The sequence below is a fragment of the Haemaphysalis longicornis genome, unplaced genomic scaffold (genome assembly GCF_048455015.1).
Source record: "Haemaphysalis longicornis isolate Haplotype H1 unplaced genomic scaffold, Haemaphysalis longicornis Haplotype H1 scaffold_7, whole genome shotgun sequence".
Classification (NCBI taxonomy): Eukaryota; Metazoa; Arthropoda; class Arachnida; order Ixodida; family Ixodidae; genus Haemaphysalis; species Haemaphysalis longicornis.
The window spans coordinates 65,382,894-65,399,259 of NW_027526422.1; the positions used below are offsets into that span (position 1 = coordinate 65,382,894).

Sequence of the window (16,366 nt, forward strand, 5' to 3'; positions counted from 1 at the left end):
TTGTGCTGCTCAGCACGAGAACGTGGGTCCGATTTCCGGCTGCGGCGGCCGCTTTTCTGTTGGAGGTGAAAAGCAAAACCGCCGTGTGCACGAGATTTTGGCTGCGAGATTTCGGCGCACGTTAAAAATCCCCAGGTGGTCGGAGTAAATCCGGAGCCCTCCACTACGGCGCGCCTCATCGACTGCGTTGCGTCGGCGCGTTAAACCCCGCAATCAATCAATCATACTTTGAACAAGGTACCGGCCTCAGTATGTTACCAACGTTTCGACAAGAAGACTTGCCTTCGTCGGGCACATATTTATATAAAAAGACACGCTGGTAGCTGTTAAGTGAAAATGGCCAGCAGGGAGATCAATGAGTTGGCTAAAGCCAGAAAAAAAATATTGAAGAGAAGTCGCTGAACCTGCTTACATTAGTAAATATGACGTAGTAGTGTGCCAGCCATGGGAAGTACTGGAGCACAGTGACAACCATTTTCGTAAGGAGGACCCGATTGATTGTCGTCAGGGTACGCTAGGAAAATTCGCGTGCACAGAGGGAGAAAAAATCATGTTAGTACAATAAAAACGGGTCCTGGTTAGAAAGAAACATCATTAATGTTCATGCTGCCATCATTTCGCTAAAGCGTTGGAGGGCCTGAGGTTATGAAGTGCCAAGGAAAATTTTGGCGGTAGTCCTGGGTTTGAATCCTGGTTCGGGTGAATTTTACTTACACCGCGAATTTTCCAAGAAACCTCTGTAGCTTTTTTTTTTGTAGCCGCACGGCTCCATTTCAAGTGTATGTAAAACTTTCCTTCCCAGAATCTTTCCATCTTGGGTATTTCCTATATATCTTGTCGATTAATATTACTAAATGATTTCGCCATCGAAATCTCCAGGAGAAATCTTTTAGAGTGCTCAGGACGCCCGAAGTTACCAAAGATCTAAAATCACCTCCAATGGCTTGCGCATGCTTCCCATTTGGCTTACTTGATGTTGCACTTAATTATCATTTTTATTTGTTCTTGTAACCTTCCAGTAAAAATTAAAGAAGAAGCTTCATTAGCTTGCATATAATTTTTACAAGTACGACCAGAAAGGGGAAAATCACGTCTAAGAAGCTTTTGAGGGACTGCTAGTTTACAACCAAATAACGCCCAACTAGCGTGTAATAGTACTATGCTTCGGCCGGATTAACTCTAAAACAGTTCATTACGAAGCCAGATTACAATTTAGTACCAGGCCCCTAGCTCTCAAATCTCTTTCCATTTGTTCCAAATCGGGAAAGCACGACTATTACCGGCATGTTCTCATGTGCACTTCTTTCGCAAGAGAACTCCTCTTACGTCCGTAATGAGCTAATTCCACGTCCGCGGAGTGAATGCTATATCGGCGTTTGGTACACCCCTTCATCTGTAAATTAAAAAAAAGAACCTTCCCATTATGCGCAAGTGAGACCTTCCCTGCAATTCGAAGTTGAGTTTACGGGCTACGAAGCTGTCACCAAAGCAACAAGATCTTTGTTTTAAATAGACCATAAAGATAACCCAACCTTTTTTAATTGTCATTTTAATATGAGACCAAACCTTTTCAATTTTCAGTTTAATTTGAGACGGAACCAGTAAACAGAGAAGAAATACCGCGCCGCGAGCAGGCCGCGATCACCAATTTTGAGAAAAATGTAGGACAGACGTTACCAGAGTAGTCATGTGTAGAGACCGGATTTGATCCGAATGCATATTTCCTTCCTCGTGCTTCATTTGCTTCATTCTGATATATGAGCATAAATTATACGGTAAGAAATGCTTTTGCTGTGTTTTTATAGCGCCGATAAACGCCTATTTTGGCGTTTGTGCCCGAATGCCTATAAGTGTCAATAAATGTCTATTTTCAAAATCGATGCCTATATGAATATTATTTAGCCACACCTTCCGCTTTCGACGCAGTTTCAGATCGTTAGTCATGTTACTGAGCAGCCACCATTGACTGTTCGGGACTCTACGGGGTTCAACACCAGTATCCTGGTTTAATTAACTGCCGGAAAACACTCGCTAGGAGCAGTGGAATGGCAGGCTCCTCCTCAAGGGATTTCGAATCCAGAAATCTTGAGATGGTGGCAGTTTGCTATTGTTTCCTCAATTTTCACAGGGATCCTTAGGGTATGCCCCGCGTGCTCTTCAAACAGACTGCTTCAATATGTGCAGTCGCGTCGTCGAAGAGGCATACTCAAATCCAACTCTATTTTCAACACAACGGTTGAGCATTACAGATAATTCTTCAGATCATTCCAATAGTGAAAAAGCCAACGGTGAAACTTCACAGCGAAGCGGTATTTCCTTATTCCTTCTATGGGCTCTAAAACACGCGTTTCCGCACACAAAAGGACATTTCGGCTCCTTAACACCTTTTAAAAATGATCTTCAAATCTGTCGAAGTGTATTTGGCAGTGTTGCTGTTTCTTGCCTGAGCTATTCGAGTAATGTCATTGTGCATTGAGAAAATTACTAGGGGTGTACCTAACAGTCTTCACGTAATGGCTTGTTAACTTCTTGGTAAGCAGTCGTCTCTCTGGCGTTTATTATCTCTATCTACGCTTGTGTCGAAATTAAACTGCGTCAGGAAAACAAAGTTGCACTTTTTTATTCATGATTCCAAGGCGTCAAGTATTTATTCTGATGCCTGTTCCACGAAATGCAATGGTCGAGAAGACGAAAGTGGCCATTAAACATGAATGTGCGCAGTACGCTTGTTGAATTAAGCCGATGGATCGCCATTAGTACAGGATTTTCATGGAGGAATTGCATGGCTATGTTCAAATGTTGGCGCATATCTGCCACCAAAAGACGACATCGTTTTTTGGGTTTCCTGTCGTAGTTACAAGTCACACACGTCTTTGAAACTATTTGCATTTGTTTAAAACGTGTGAGGCCTATAGTTCCGACGTTGGAGGTCTAAATCTTTGATTTTGCTGCCTATTTCAGGCGCTGAAAACGCTCTTTTTAAATGCCTAAAAATCTGGCCCCTTATCATGAACGCTTTGAGCCGTGGGTTGTTAGGTAAACGTAGGCGCAATCAGGTTAGTCGTCGTCTCTATTAAGGTCGGAGCATCTCCTCAGCGTTACGTAAGCGTAACAAGGAACGGAAAGTAACATTTCGTATGCTGGAACATTTTCCGTACTGCTTACATTATCAAAATTCTTGCAGCAGGACAACACAGTTAAGGCGGTATGTGCGACCATAGGTGCTAAATACCGTGGGTAGAGGGTTCTTCCGGTAACCTTTAAAATCACTCCCTTTATGATTATTTTTCAATAATAACAGAGTTGCTCGCTATACCTAGGGTTGTTCGTTTTCGGGTTTTACATATTGTTTTTTTAAATCGGCGGTACAAATCTGGCGCTATTTTTCAAAGTGACAATCGGGGAGAAATCAGGGTGTTTTGTAAAACCTTTCCGAAATTCGGGTATTTTTGGGTTAAATATACAGATGTACTAAGTACGGTGTTATTAGTACTGTTGCTTGCGTCACTGGCTTGTTTGTTATTGGTATTGCTTCCTTACATGCTGTTTTACTGATACTGTTGTAACCTCATCTATGTATCCTCCGTTATGTCATGCCTTTTGGGCTCTTAAGGTATTTAAATAAATAAATCAATAAATACACGCAGTTTATTTTATCAGTACATATCGCGAGCTTCTTAACTCGAACCCGTTAAAATTGGTGTTTGTTTCAACCTGGCAATCGAGGGGACATTGTGGTTTTCTAGCAAATACTCTCCAAAATTTGGCGCTTGTTTGGAAATACACAGTAACGCTGACAGTCAAGAGCATTGATAACTCCAAGAAATAAAACATTTTATTCACTTTTAGCTGCTTATCGATTTTCTACACATCCTTGTTTACATGCATGCATCATCATCTGCACGCAAACATGTCGGTCACCTTTCCACAGCTGTTCTATCGTTGAACGTGTGGTTCTCTCACAGCTTCCATTAGCTGCATTACTATATTAGTGCAGCATTTGCCAGCCTGGGGGTAACGAGCGGCAGTGTCATTCCACTACTGAATGAGTTCGACAGCTGTAGTTGTGGGGCTTGCTTCCAGAAAGTACTGGTTGAGAACGGTTGACCGTCAGCGCACGATTGTGCAGAGCGCTACTTGCAAAAGGTCCATTCGGGGAGTAATGTGGTTGAACATGAATCGCCTGAAACATGTTAGTGGTGCAAAAATCGAAGCGAGCAAGCTATACAGGCTATACGACAATCACATGTTCGCTGCGAAAGGCTCATTATGAAACAGATGCAGCGTGACTGCACGGACAATTATTATCGACAGGTACTGAAGCCAACACGCACCGGATAAGTCGATTCCGGGTCATTATCACTAAGCACATTATTAAATCTGGCGTTTTTATTAACAGTTTGCCACAAGCCAAGCAGGCGTATATTCGGCGCTTCCATTTTAATCTTCATACTGCCCCCTCGTTACAATCTTCAATAAAAACCGCACTGCGAAATGACGGGTATTTTAGCTTACTTGTTCGACGGGTGATTCCAGTTGATAAGGCTGAAATATAAAGAGATTAATTCCCTCGGTTATTCCATCATCAGCAGAAATATTTTCCGTTTGCTTACGAGTATCCAAACCCCGCTTTAGAATGCCCGAAGGATGGCGATACTCACTACGAAATTAAATCTGCTGCTCCTCGGTAGAAACGACAATGAAGGGGATAAGCAGATTTTTCGAAAATCAAATCCAAGAACAAATGAACCGACCCAGAAGCGAGCGTACCCATATCCCAACATCTTCCTATACACATAAGGTATTTCCATGGAGTTCCATACTAATATACGCTAGAGGGGACACTGGCGCTAGTGTCTACGCGAGCCGTCGAATAGCGGCTTCAGCACCATCCCAGGCTCCAGGGATACCAAACGGCCTTTTATAAATCTTGCAGGAGGAGATTGTCTGGACAATAGACTTTACCCCACAATGCATTACGATTAATCGGAGGTAATTATTCTGCAGGACTCTTCAAATGAGTGCTTTGATCAGGTACCTTAGGTTAGGCAACGTTAGGCCAGATTAGCATCAGTAACATTAGTTTAGGTTGGATTAGATAGCGTTAAGTCGATCAGGTCTGATACGCGAGGTTAAACTGTCTTTAGAGGACACAATGAGAAAACGTTGAGGACGGCGAAGTACCGGCAGGCGCCGCGGCGTTAGGAGAGACAAGGAAGCGGACGTCACTTTAGTGCCATGCTTCAAGTGACGTCGGTCGGCACTCTATACCCAGCGAAAAAAAAAATAATTTTCACGTGAATACGAACGTACCCGAATGCAGAGTGTTTTTAGCAGAACGTAGTCGGCGGAAAGGCTGATCGCTGTGAGGACGATATCGAATACGCCGTGCACTGCAGCATATTCTGGAAACACGGGAAAGGTGGTTACACTATGACATGTGAAATTTCGCATTTTTATCCAAACGTTTTCGGTACCATCGGAGCGAACCCAGAGCCATAAAATCTAGGTTTAAATACCATAGCATTGGTTTGACAAAATCAGACCAGAAATTAATGCTACTATTTACAATCACAGAGACTCCAAATAAAATGCACACATAACACCAACCCTGCAGCATCTCGCCCCTGAGTGTTAGTTTCTCCTGCCTGAAAAAATTCAGGCAGTGCCCCTAAACGTGAAGCTGTCGAGTTCGGAGCCGTGATTCGCTCTTCACGACTACTCCTCACGCTCTTCCCTTCCCTGTCTCATTTCTATCGAAGAATTGAACGGAGGTTTGTTCAATACAATTAAATTTTTTCCCTCCGCAGAGCTCGTTCACCTTCTCCCGGGACAGCTCGCATCCTTTTCTTTACCTTTTGTTTCTATTTTGCCTGGAACAGCACGAGCGAGAATGCTGTTTTTTGTGTGTGCTTGAGTTCATCTCACACGTGCGGGAGCCTTTCGTCGCCATTTTGAACGCGTCATTTTTATCTCGACAGCCATTTTGTTTTCGTTAACACTTGTAAAAACCAACCGAACGAGCATTCTTAAATAACGAAGGCGGGGACTGCCAGTTAAGTATGTATACATATACAGGGTGACCAAAGTTAGGCCGACAGATATTTTTAAAATTAGACGCTTAGTTGTACCGGAAGACCACCGCTACAGCGAGGTTATGCGCCAAGGGGGACACTCAATGAGGTGGTAACTATTGATTCTGTTGGCTCAATTAACTAAAATTGATTAAAAATTTTGAGAGGCTGCCATAAGCAGGCATGTTTGCATTGAAAAGTTAGACGCAATCGTGTTTCCGTGGAGTTCCATTTTGCAGAATTCTTCTAGCGCACCCGTACTCCGAGATATTTAACTGCGAAGTTTAATTGCCGTTCGCATGATTACGCGTGCAAGACAGTGTGAAGACCAGCGCAAAGCTCCTCCCTTTTGTGACGCGCCTGCTGTGTACGGTGTTTAATTCAACAACGGGGTGGAGGCACAGGAAAACGTGATAACTGGAACCCTTTCACTCTTGGCTGGCGTTATCGCACTCTGCCGTACTCGGAACCACTATTGAAACAGAAAAAAGGGGAGGAGCTTTGCGCCGGTCGTCTCTGTCGAGCATGCGTAATCATGGGAAAGGCAATTAAACTTCGCAGTTAGATATCTCAGAGTACGGATGCGCTAGAAGAATTCTGCCAAATGGAACTGCACGGGAACACGGTTGCCTCTAACTTCTCAATACAAACATGCCTGCTTACTGCAGCCACTAAAAAGATAAATATTCAATTTTAGCTAATTAAGCCACCGACATCATTAATAAGCACATCTTTTGTTTCCGCCTGGGCGTTCAACCTCACTGTAGAGGTGGTCTTCACGTAAAATTGAACGCCTAATTTAACAAAAACCTGTCGACTTAGCTTTGATCACCCTGTATTTTGACTGAAACTTACCTGCAGTTTGCTTTGCGCTGAATAATGAAGACATGTCTTATCAGCGCCGGCGGTTCCAGGAGTTTCGAACGGTTCTGCCTATATAAACCTTTTGTTCAAGTGCTTTTTTTTTTTTTTTACTTTTGGCCGGAAGATGGAATCGAGGGACAAACGGGTATCTTTTCGAAGCCTCTGCTTGGGTGCGTGACGCTGCTTCACTGCTGTGGTTAGATACCGTGCCATGCGGACGAGCTACGACGACAAGCCGGGCACCTAAGAGCTCCGCAGTAAAAAAAAAAAATGGCACCGCTTGCACTAGCGGTTCAAGGCTGAAGAAACAGCAGAGCTGGCAACCCTTCGTCGGAGACCCGGCTGTTCCACTCCACATTTATTTCCGAACTTGCCGCTGAAAGCTCTCCATGACTGGCATCTCCTAATTGTTTCGTCCGCCGGCTTTCACATCGCTTCCAAAGTGTTAACACGCGCTATAGAACCCCAGACAAGCCCGAAGGTAACGCCCGTGCTACGAACCCGAAAGAAATGACGTGCGCCCGGAATGCGACGATTGGAAAAAAAAAAAAAAAAAAAGCCATGATAGCCGAATTGGATAGACGCCGGTTTCATGACTCTGGGGAGCTAAGTTCAATTCCGACCACAGGAAGCGTTTTTCTTCCAATTGGTTGCGGATAATATTGTTCCCCGCCGCTGCTAACCCCATATTCCACGGGCCTTTGGGGTGGCACAGTGGTTCGGTTGCCGGTTTTCTCGGCGTAAAGGTCCCGGGTTCGATTCCACGCACTTCCCTTGCCACATTTTTTTTCTTACGCCTTCGAGGTTTTTTTTTTTTTTGTTTTGTTTTGGTGCGACGGACGGACAAATCTAGGCCTAAACAGGTATGCTGTTAGAAAAGAAACCGCCTGGCAGCATTTTTTGATTAATTGATTGTGAGGTTTAACGCGCCGACGCTACACAGGCGATCAAGCGCGCCGTAGTGGAGGGCTCCAGATTAATATTGACCACCTGGGGATCCTTAACTTGCAACGAAATCTCGCACACACGGCCTATTTCGCTCTTCCACCAGACAGTATTTTTCAATCATTTTGGACGCTTTAGGTACCACCAGTAAATGAAACTCTAAGCTGCGTGACCGAGGGGCGAGAGACAATACATGGTTCGTTCATTCTCGAGGTTGCCTCCCCAAGAAAAAAGCCATGCCGCCAATGTGACGGCATTTCTCAGGCACTTTAGCTGCAATTTCTCTAATACTTCGAACACTGATCCGCTTTATAAAAGCACTCATCCTCAGTCCGACATTTTTTTTTTAAATCTACTAATCATACGTACTCGTATGGACATTGAGGGTGTAACGGAAATGTCTGAGCATGTTTGACAGCCTGAAAACGTTAGAAGACTGGCTGCTTGGTGAAACCAGGGCGTCATACTTCCAAGAGGCATCAAAGGTAGTTCAACGTGGTTCAGGTTTAACACTTCGAAACCTAGTTACCACTAGTGAAGGTAAGGATAATGCACAGTGTTTCGGGAAAGTTTACCTTTGTTTGAAATTTCCCAGCCTGTAGTCAAGATTTATCTGCTGGATGACTGGATTCACCCTTTAGCTGCGCTGAAGCGCAAGCATAGACGGCCCAATCGGCGCTGAGCGATCACCTCACCGAGGGAAGCGTTAAAGGAGCCATGAAGAGAAAACACAAGTTTGGTTCATTCAAAAGATTGCCTAGTTAAAATCATACTGACACCACTTTTAACGTAAACTTCCCTCAAATAAGCTATATAACTAGGAAAAAAGGGAATGGCCATGCGACCCACTAGCACATTTCCCGCAACGGAACCTATGATGTCATACCAGCCAGCTCTGCGATTGACGGAGGCCGTCAAAAGCAAACGCAAATTAGGCACAGCTTATAAGCTTGCCGAACGAGCTATTCGCGCTTAAAGTTAGGGCACATTCCTTTTAAAGCCCTAAGAATGGTGTGACAAACAGTGGAAGTTACGAAAGCACAGGTAAACATAGAAGTACCATCGCGTACTGCTGTTGGTATTGAGCGCACTATGCTTCACTTAGATGCACAACAGTGCGGGGCTTTGGGGTTGTTTCAGACGACACTGGCCGATTGAAGCAAGCGACGATGTCTTACGTGACCGTATTTGTTGAGCGAGCACCATGTTTCACGAAACGATTGCCTCCATGAACAAAAAAAGCCAGGTACAAATATGTTCACAAAAAGCCAAAGGCAGAAAACGGCTTGCCGCGGTGTGTTGGCGCCATCTAGGTACACCGTAAACAAGGCCCTGTGATGTCATTGCAGACCACGAAAACGCCGATTTAGGGTGAAAATCAATATTTTAACTTTAAATAATTAATTTCTCAGTGAATAAAGCGTCGTTTGCATTCGTACAAGCGCTGGTGCACTATAAAACACAAAATCTTTCGAATAACACAAACTTGTGTCTTGTCTTCTAAGAGCGGCCCAGCTTCAGCGTCGGCAGCTGAAGGTCACTGCGACGCGATGAATGAATGAAATGAACGCGATGAATATGTAGCGCAGCAATTTTTTTCTTTCGTTCTAAGAGGGTTACTACATGTTTAAAATGAGCGCGTTTGCGCCCCATTGTTACATAACAGAGTTGTGAAGCAAGAACACGGCTCCGGGCCCCCGACAATGAGCAGATTGGTTTGAATTCCGTGTTGGCCGCACACACACTTTGTCAATGCGGCGTGTAGGCGCCCACCGCAAAGTCATCGGTAAGCTCTGCCCCTGGATGAATAATGTCAGTTGAATGAGAGAAGTGCTTTAATTGTTTCATTTGGTAACGTACCCACCGCATCAAAATGATCGGTAAGCTCTGCCCCTGGATGAATAATGTCAGTTTAATGAAAGAAGTGCTTCCATTGTTTCATTTGGTAACGTACCCACCGCATCAAAATGATAACGTTTACGAGAAGGTACTTACCAGCTGGAGACCACAGGATTACCAGAATATCAAATGGGATGTAAAAGATGTTCAGTGCCTGCAAATGAGGAGAGCCAAACGTTCAATACCGAAACAATTTTGGAGGGCGCGGTCACATCAGGGAATAATATGCCACGCCGCTGACTCAGTAGTTGTAGTCGCAAAGTTAACGCCGTATCTAGCACAGTACGTGTCCATTATCAGAAAATTGTTCTACTAACAATGTTATTTTATGTTTTAGCTTCTTGGCAGTTTCCTGGTGTGTGACGCTGACTGCGCCAACGATATCAAATGATAGGAAGCCTCTTCTGATTTCCTAATAAAGGGTCCGTAAATACATAGGGTTTGCGAGGTTTCGATTTCCTTTGCAATATACTGGGATTCACGTTGGCGCCACACCGAAAGGGTTAATTTTGAAGCGACGAAAAAACAAACGAACCAAACAACGAATTTAGGTACCCACATAGCGTGGAAAAAACTATTCTATCCCGCTTTCGCTGGCCACCTCATTAGATGACGGGAAGGCAAATGCAAACTTGGGTTTGGGAGCTTTGAACTAAAAAATAAACGAACTAAAAATGCAATAACATAACCCCTCAAATTAGGCACAAGAGAAAACAATAAAAAGACGGCCGCCGCGTGAAACAAAAAGAGACGAACTAGGGGAAAGAACGCTTCCCATGGTCGGAATCTAACATAGGTCAATCGCGTTATAAAAACGGCTTCTGTGCGCTGGCGCTCGGGGCGTCATCTCTAGCGTTCTGTTGTTCTCGCCAGTTCACGTGCGTTCGGGCCTGAAGTTGGAAGTACAGACATCGAATTCGCGCTACAGACGATGGCTTCGCGAAGACGGTTGCCGCGGGTTCTAGCGCGTCGCGGTCTACTTTGGGAGAGATGTAAAAGGCTGCGGACAAAACGACCCGGGCCTGCCAGTCATGGAGAACTTTCACGTCAAGTTCGCAGATCCATGTTAGGTGCAATAGCCGGGTCTCCAAAGAAGGGAGAGGGGCCGCCAGCTCTGCTGTTTCTCCAGCCTTGCATCGCTAGGCCAAGCTGGGGCAATTATTTATATTTCGAGCGCGCCGTTCACAAGAAGTAGATAAGGCTTAAAAGCATGACGCGTGTGAACAGCGTAGAGCGTTTGAATGACCGCGTGCATCTTGGAGCTACGTATACAATGGCCTTGAGAGGTGTCACTGGGTAATCTTTCTTCTGCACTGGTGAGCTCGTAGCATCCACAGAGCTTTCAGGTGCGGGGAACGAGTGAAAGCCCGAACTCTCACTATTGAATCAACGATAACTCGGCTAATACCGAACAATTCGAAAATATTTTTTCGTGAGACCGTTCCTTGGATAGTACGGAAATTCCACGCGTGAAATCGCAGCCTTCAGATCCTTATTTCTGGGCTTTTTAAATCTCACTCAGGAGGTAACACACGATGAGCGGAGATTTTCCCCTTTAAAAACAAACATGGCTTAATTATATTTTTCATGGAATCGCATCCCCATTGAATTATATTTGTTTTGACGAATACCACGTTGCCACGGTAGGCGCGGCGGCGTTCTCGTCACTTAAAAATTGCTACTGCATCTAAGCTACGACAGTGAGCAAGTTAAGACTTGTCACTGGTATACAGGCTTTGTCGTGAGCGAATCAGTTACATTTCTTTCAAATCGCGTGTACGAGAGCTACCATTGCAGCCACGTTTCACATTGAACAATGTATACTCCCAGCCTAGCCCGAAAATTTATGGCTTCCATTAGACCTATGTTAGAAACGCTAGTCTTTTTGCCTAAATGCTGCTCTGCAGGCTGACGTTACCCCAATAACGATTGAGCAAAAGAAGTCGCATCGCCTGAGCTCGCGTCTAGCCTTGTGAGGATGAGACCACCATCTTGGCCTAGAAGACAGGGTATTCATCCAGGAACGCTAACTTACTTGCCCCCAACCTACGTTTTTCGACGTGATCTGAAGAGTTGAAGCAAATCCACTTACGAGGCACAAAGCGCAGGTGCAGAGAATACTGGCGACTTCTGTCATCCTGGTCTCCCACGTCTCGTTTCTCTTCTTCCTCTCTTCTTCAACTGGTAAAAATGCGCGTGGATCCAAGAGTGCCCATTATGGTGATACTGATGATGCATGTCGATTCTCATGCCGATGACGGTACAGGCTATGATTCTTAATTAAACCGGCAAAGAGGCAGATTTAGAGAACGAGGCTAAAGTTGATTGAAGGGAGAAGGGTTCGGCCTGACAGACTGATCTTAGGCCTGCTACTTCCCACTGGGGCAAGTATATGAGGGACAAAGTTAGAAGGGAATGAATATAGTGAAATCGTGAAATCGAACGATGAAATATATACTCGTATAACGATGGCTCATCTAACATGGAACGGGGCGCAGAAACAAAATATTCCAGTCAAATTCACATCACGTTTATCGTACATGTAAAAAAAATATGAGAAATCATTTCGCAGTCTGCGAAATTTCTAAACCCAATGAGCCGAGAATCCAGGAGAAAAATTTGCTAAGGCATATTATCAGCGCTCTGGCGGCGCAATTTTTCTTCCGAGGGACAACACAGGTGTGAGTGTCCAAGCGTAGTAATGCTATCTCAAGATCTTTTCAGTCACTAATATAGCTTTGGAACAAAACTAAGCAAATGTTCAATAGTCTCTGGACAAGTACAGAGAAGGCAGTCTGGACTTTCATCGCGTCCGATTGTGTGCAGATACGTTCGAGTCAGTGCTACTCGAAGCCGCATCGTGTGTAGCAGGCTCTCTTGACGGCTGCAAAGTCGAGAAGCGCGGGCAAGCCAGAACTTTCTACTCTGGGTAGAACCTGTGGAGCCGTTCGTGTCGATTGTGTAAGTCAGACGATTGCAAAGCGCAGGTTGTTTACATTTTAGTAGAGTATTGCGTTGGTATATTCTCTTGTTGTGGTTATCTGCAGGAGCGTTTCATTGTCTTGCGCGTGCTGTGCTTGTGCATCCGTCAACTCGTTTCCAGCGATGCCACAGTGACTTGGTATCCACTAAAGCACCACCGTGTGGCCCTTCTTGCACAACTCTTTGAATACAATGGCCACATCACTGGTAAGCTGGTCATATGCGCCTCCCTTCATAGGGTAACTTAATACATGTAGCGCTGATTGGCAGTTACAAAAATAGTTCACTGCTGGGGTCTTTCATGATAAAGGGTGCAGAACGCTTCGGTGAACCGACCAGTTCTGCTGCGGTAGACGACGTCCTGTGCTCAATCTGGAAACGCTGATTTAATTCCTTCCCAGGCCGCTGCAGACGAAGACTCAGTGACCGAGACGTCAACGAAGACGTGCTACGCACCCCTATTGATGTAAAATAGCGCTGGCTGTCTTACGTCCCCATTTGCCTCTCTGGACCAGGTAAGTGGTGCTTCGCATGTCGCGCTAGGAATAATCTGGATGTTGGTGTTTTTCTATGGCCCAATGCTAGGGGGTGTCCAGGTTGCGTGGAATAGTGTGGATATCGCTTCGTCTTTTGAGAATGTTTCTTGAAAGGTGGGGGACCATTTTTTTGTATTTTTTTGTTGGGTATTGTTTGTTTGTATTCACCTCAAGATTAAAGCTTCTATTGCATTTAAATCCTTGCGCGGAGTGGGGAAAGTGCTTCTCTTCTTCCGAAGACAGCCGATTGCGTCATCTATTGGGACGTTTAAGTCTAACGACGTGCTTCTGAACCTTTGCCGAAGCGACTGAACTGATTGACTCCGGGGTACAGAAACAACATGTTTCATTGCCATGGTGTCTATTGGTCCCGTGCTTGCGATACTCCAATATGGGATGGAGAACGTTAATTAAACGGGGTGGTAGTCCGTTGCCCGCACGAGAACAGATCTAAAGTGCGCCAAATCCTCCATATTAACATAAAAGTTCTGCAGAAAGAACGTAACGGAGCATTATTAGAATAAAAAGTTCACAAAAGGACGTGACGCAAAGTTCCTCGGAGCTCTTAAGTCTGCTTGCGTGCTTTGCAAGAGAAGGCGTTAATGTACTTATTCCCTATTTGTTTACAGCTCCAGCGCATTGGCTACTTTTTGCTTTCTTTCCTTTTTTGTCTTTTGGTGTGAATCACTCCCACCGTTTACTCAAAATTACTTCGTGTTTAGGCGCGAATTACTTCTTTTATTTTTAGAGTTTTATTTTTATTCAGAGTTTTGTGAGGTTTGGGAAGCCAGCACATTAATCTCTCAAAGCTTCCGATTTCTGGCCAGTCCTCTCAGTCGGCATGTTCTACGAAGAAAGGAATGACAACGACATCAGCTTTTGTTCCACCCAACCACTAAAAAAATTGTTGATTCCTCCGTCACAGGAATCGGCAAAACACGAAAGTGAAATGTGCAGTGAAATCTGCAGCTGAGCATTATTTGCGGGTCGGCGGCTGTCTTGTGGGTGTGCTTGGCGAGCGACATCCTGATAGCGGGACGCTTCGGCAAAGGTGTACCGGCGTCATTTCCGTGACGGATATGACACCAGTAAAATCTTGGTGTATCCCGGCATAAAACACTTTCGTGTTAAAATATAAAACCCCAAAACGAACAACCCTAAGTATTACAAATTTTTTAGTGCTAAAGGTTGCTTCCCCGTGAGGAGACCCTGTGTGCAGGGGAGCACCCTTTACAGGCCGCTTGCTTCGTTGTATTGGCGTCACTTCCGTGACGGAAATGACGTTAGTCAAATCTTCATGTATTCTGGAATAAAACACTTTCGTTTTAAAATATTTGTAAATAACCGTTCTCCCTCCCTCCCCCCTTCTCTTGTCCTGGCAACTTGCACTGATAGCGCAGAAACACCACAATTCGGCGCCTGGTGACCTGGGTTAAAACCCCATCGGGCCACACGTGTGTTTTGCATTTACTCTTTATACAGTGGTGGCCGTTTTATTGACCGGACAACAACGACGACGGCCGCGGCGGCTTTTCGCCAAATGGGGCGCTCGGGGCTTTCGCGTTAAAATAGTTACATTTGCTGGCAATAGAATCCAACCCAATTAAGCAACAACTAGCACTTATATCTCAAGGCCACGAGCTGTAAAAGCGGCTCCTTTTTGTTGTTCCCCGGTGCTCGTGCTCCAAGGGAGCCCCGTGTGGCCGAATCTTGACAGACATAAGGCTACCGTAGCACAGACCGAAAAAAGTCCCTATATAAAAATCTTCGCTAAATTATTCGTTCAAAAGCACCCAGTATAACAACAGCTTGATGTGGGCCAGTGGGCAAGACGAAGGCCCCGCTCTGCACAAAGGGGCACGAGACGCACTACACTGAGTGCACAAAGAATGTTGTGTACGAATTCCCAATGAGTTGCCCGAAAGTTTACATCGGGAAGACCGGTCGCTGTTTCAATGAACGAGAGCGTGAGCACAATTGTGCTGCAAGAAACAAAGCCGGAGGGCACATGTCTGACCACTGTAAGCAATTCAAGTGTGTACCAAGGTTGGAGCAGCCAAGTTTTTGCGCGGGGCTAGTGATAAGGTTAAAAGGGAAATTATCGACGCGTTTTTAATCGAAAAAGCGGGTGAAGATTGCATCAGCAAGCCCTCTGTTGCCCTTTCAGCAACACAGATTGAATTCTTAATAAGCGGACCAGAGCACGGTGGTGACGTCATGTTTTGATAACATATAAATGCCGTTTGTTTCTTTAATAATGATTAGTTGGAAGTGGCGCTTCGTTTGTCTTGCTTGTTTTTTCTTCTAGTGTCCGCGTTTTTTCTAGCACCTTTGCACCCAGTATAAAAGAGGGCTGGATTCAAATCTTCGCGTCTTTTTATAGGGACTAGTTTACAGCCTGCACATGATGCACAGTGTCTCCGTAAGCAGCGTTTCGTCAGTTGGGCATGCTACTCGTACACACTATGGTGTAAATCGATTTTGTGCGTGCGTGTGCGTGCGTGCGTGTGCTTGCGTGCGCGTGTGCGTGTGCGCGCGTGGGTGCGTGCGCGTGTGCGCATGCGCGTGTGTACGTGTGTGTGTGTGCGCGCGTGCGTGCGTGCGTGTGCGTGTGTGTGTGTGCGTGCGTGTGTGCGCGTGTGTGTGTGTGTGTGTGTCCGCGAACAGCACGGAGACGGGCCTATAGAGTAATCTGCGCCCACCACACTGTGCTTCTTCAAAACATCTCGATATGATAAAGGGAGCCTGCAGAGTCTAGCGCAAAGAGAAATCATGGGGCCTTATGAGATACCACACTCTTCCAACGGCACCCTTGATTGCTTGTTAACTGCCTACCCGATATTCGTAGAAAAGTGTGTCCGCCAAGTGATCAGCCATACGATGAAGTCGAAAAAAATAGGCTCCAATCCACGATGTGAAGGTAATGGTTGGAAAGCAAAGCTTTAAACGACACCCACAACAACTGTCCAAGCGACGTCACTTGAATTCATACACGTGCCTCTACAAAGAGTGAAACCAGATATTCTGCCAGCCGTTGCCTGAAATTCGCGGGGGCGGCGTCCCGAA

At 45.3% G+C, this 16,366-nt stretch overlaps 1 long non-coding RNA gene across 1 annotated transcript; it reads right to left on the bottom strand.

Moving 5' to 3' along the window:
• Positions 1-412: 412 nt before the first annotated feature.
• LOC144144411 (uncharacterized) lies at positions 413-5,409 on the bottom strand. The gene is made up of 3 exons (XR_013317248.1): positions 5,314-5,409; positions 4,516-4,545; positions 413-514 (listed from the first exon to the last, which is right to left on the bottom strand). It is a non-coding gene; the product is annotated as an uncharacterized LOC144144411 (long non-coding RNA).
• Between the last annotated feature and the right edge of the window lie 10,957 nt (positions 5,410-16,366).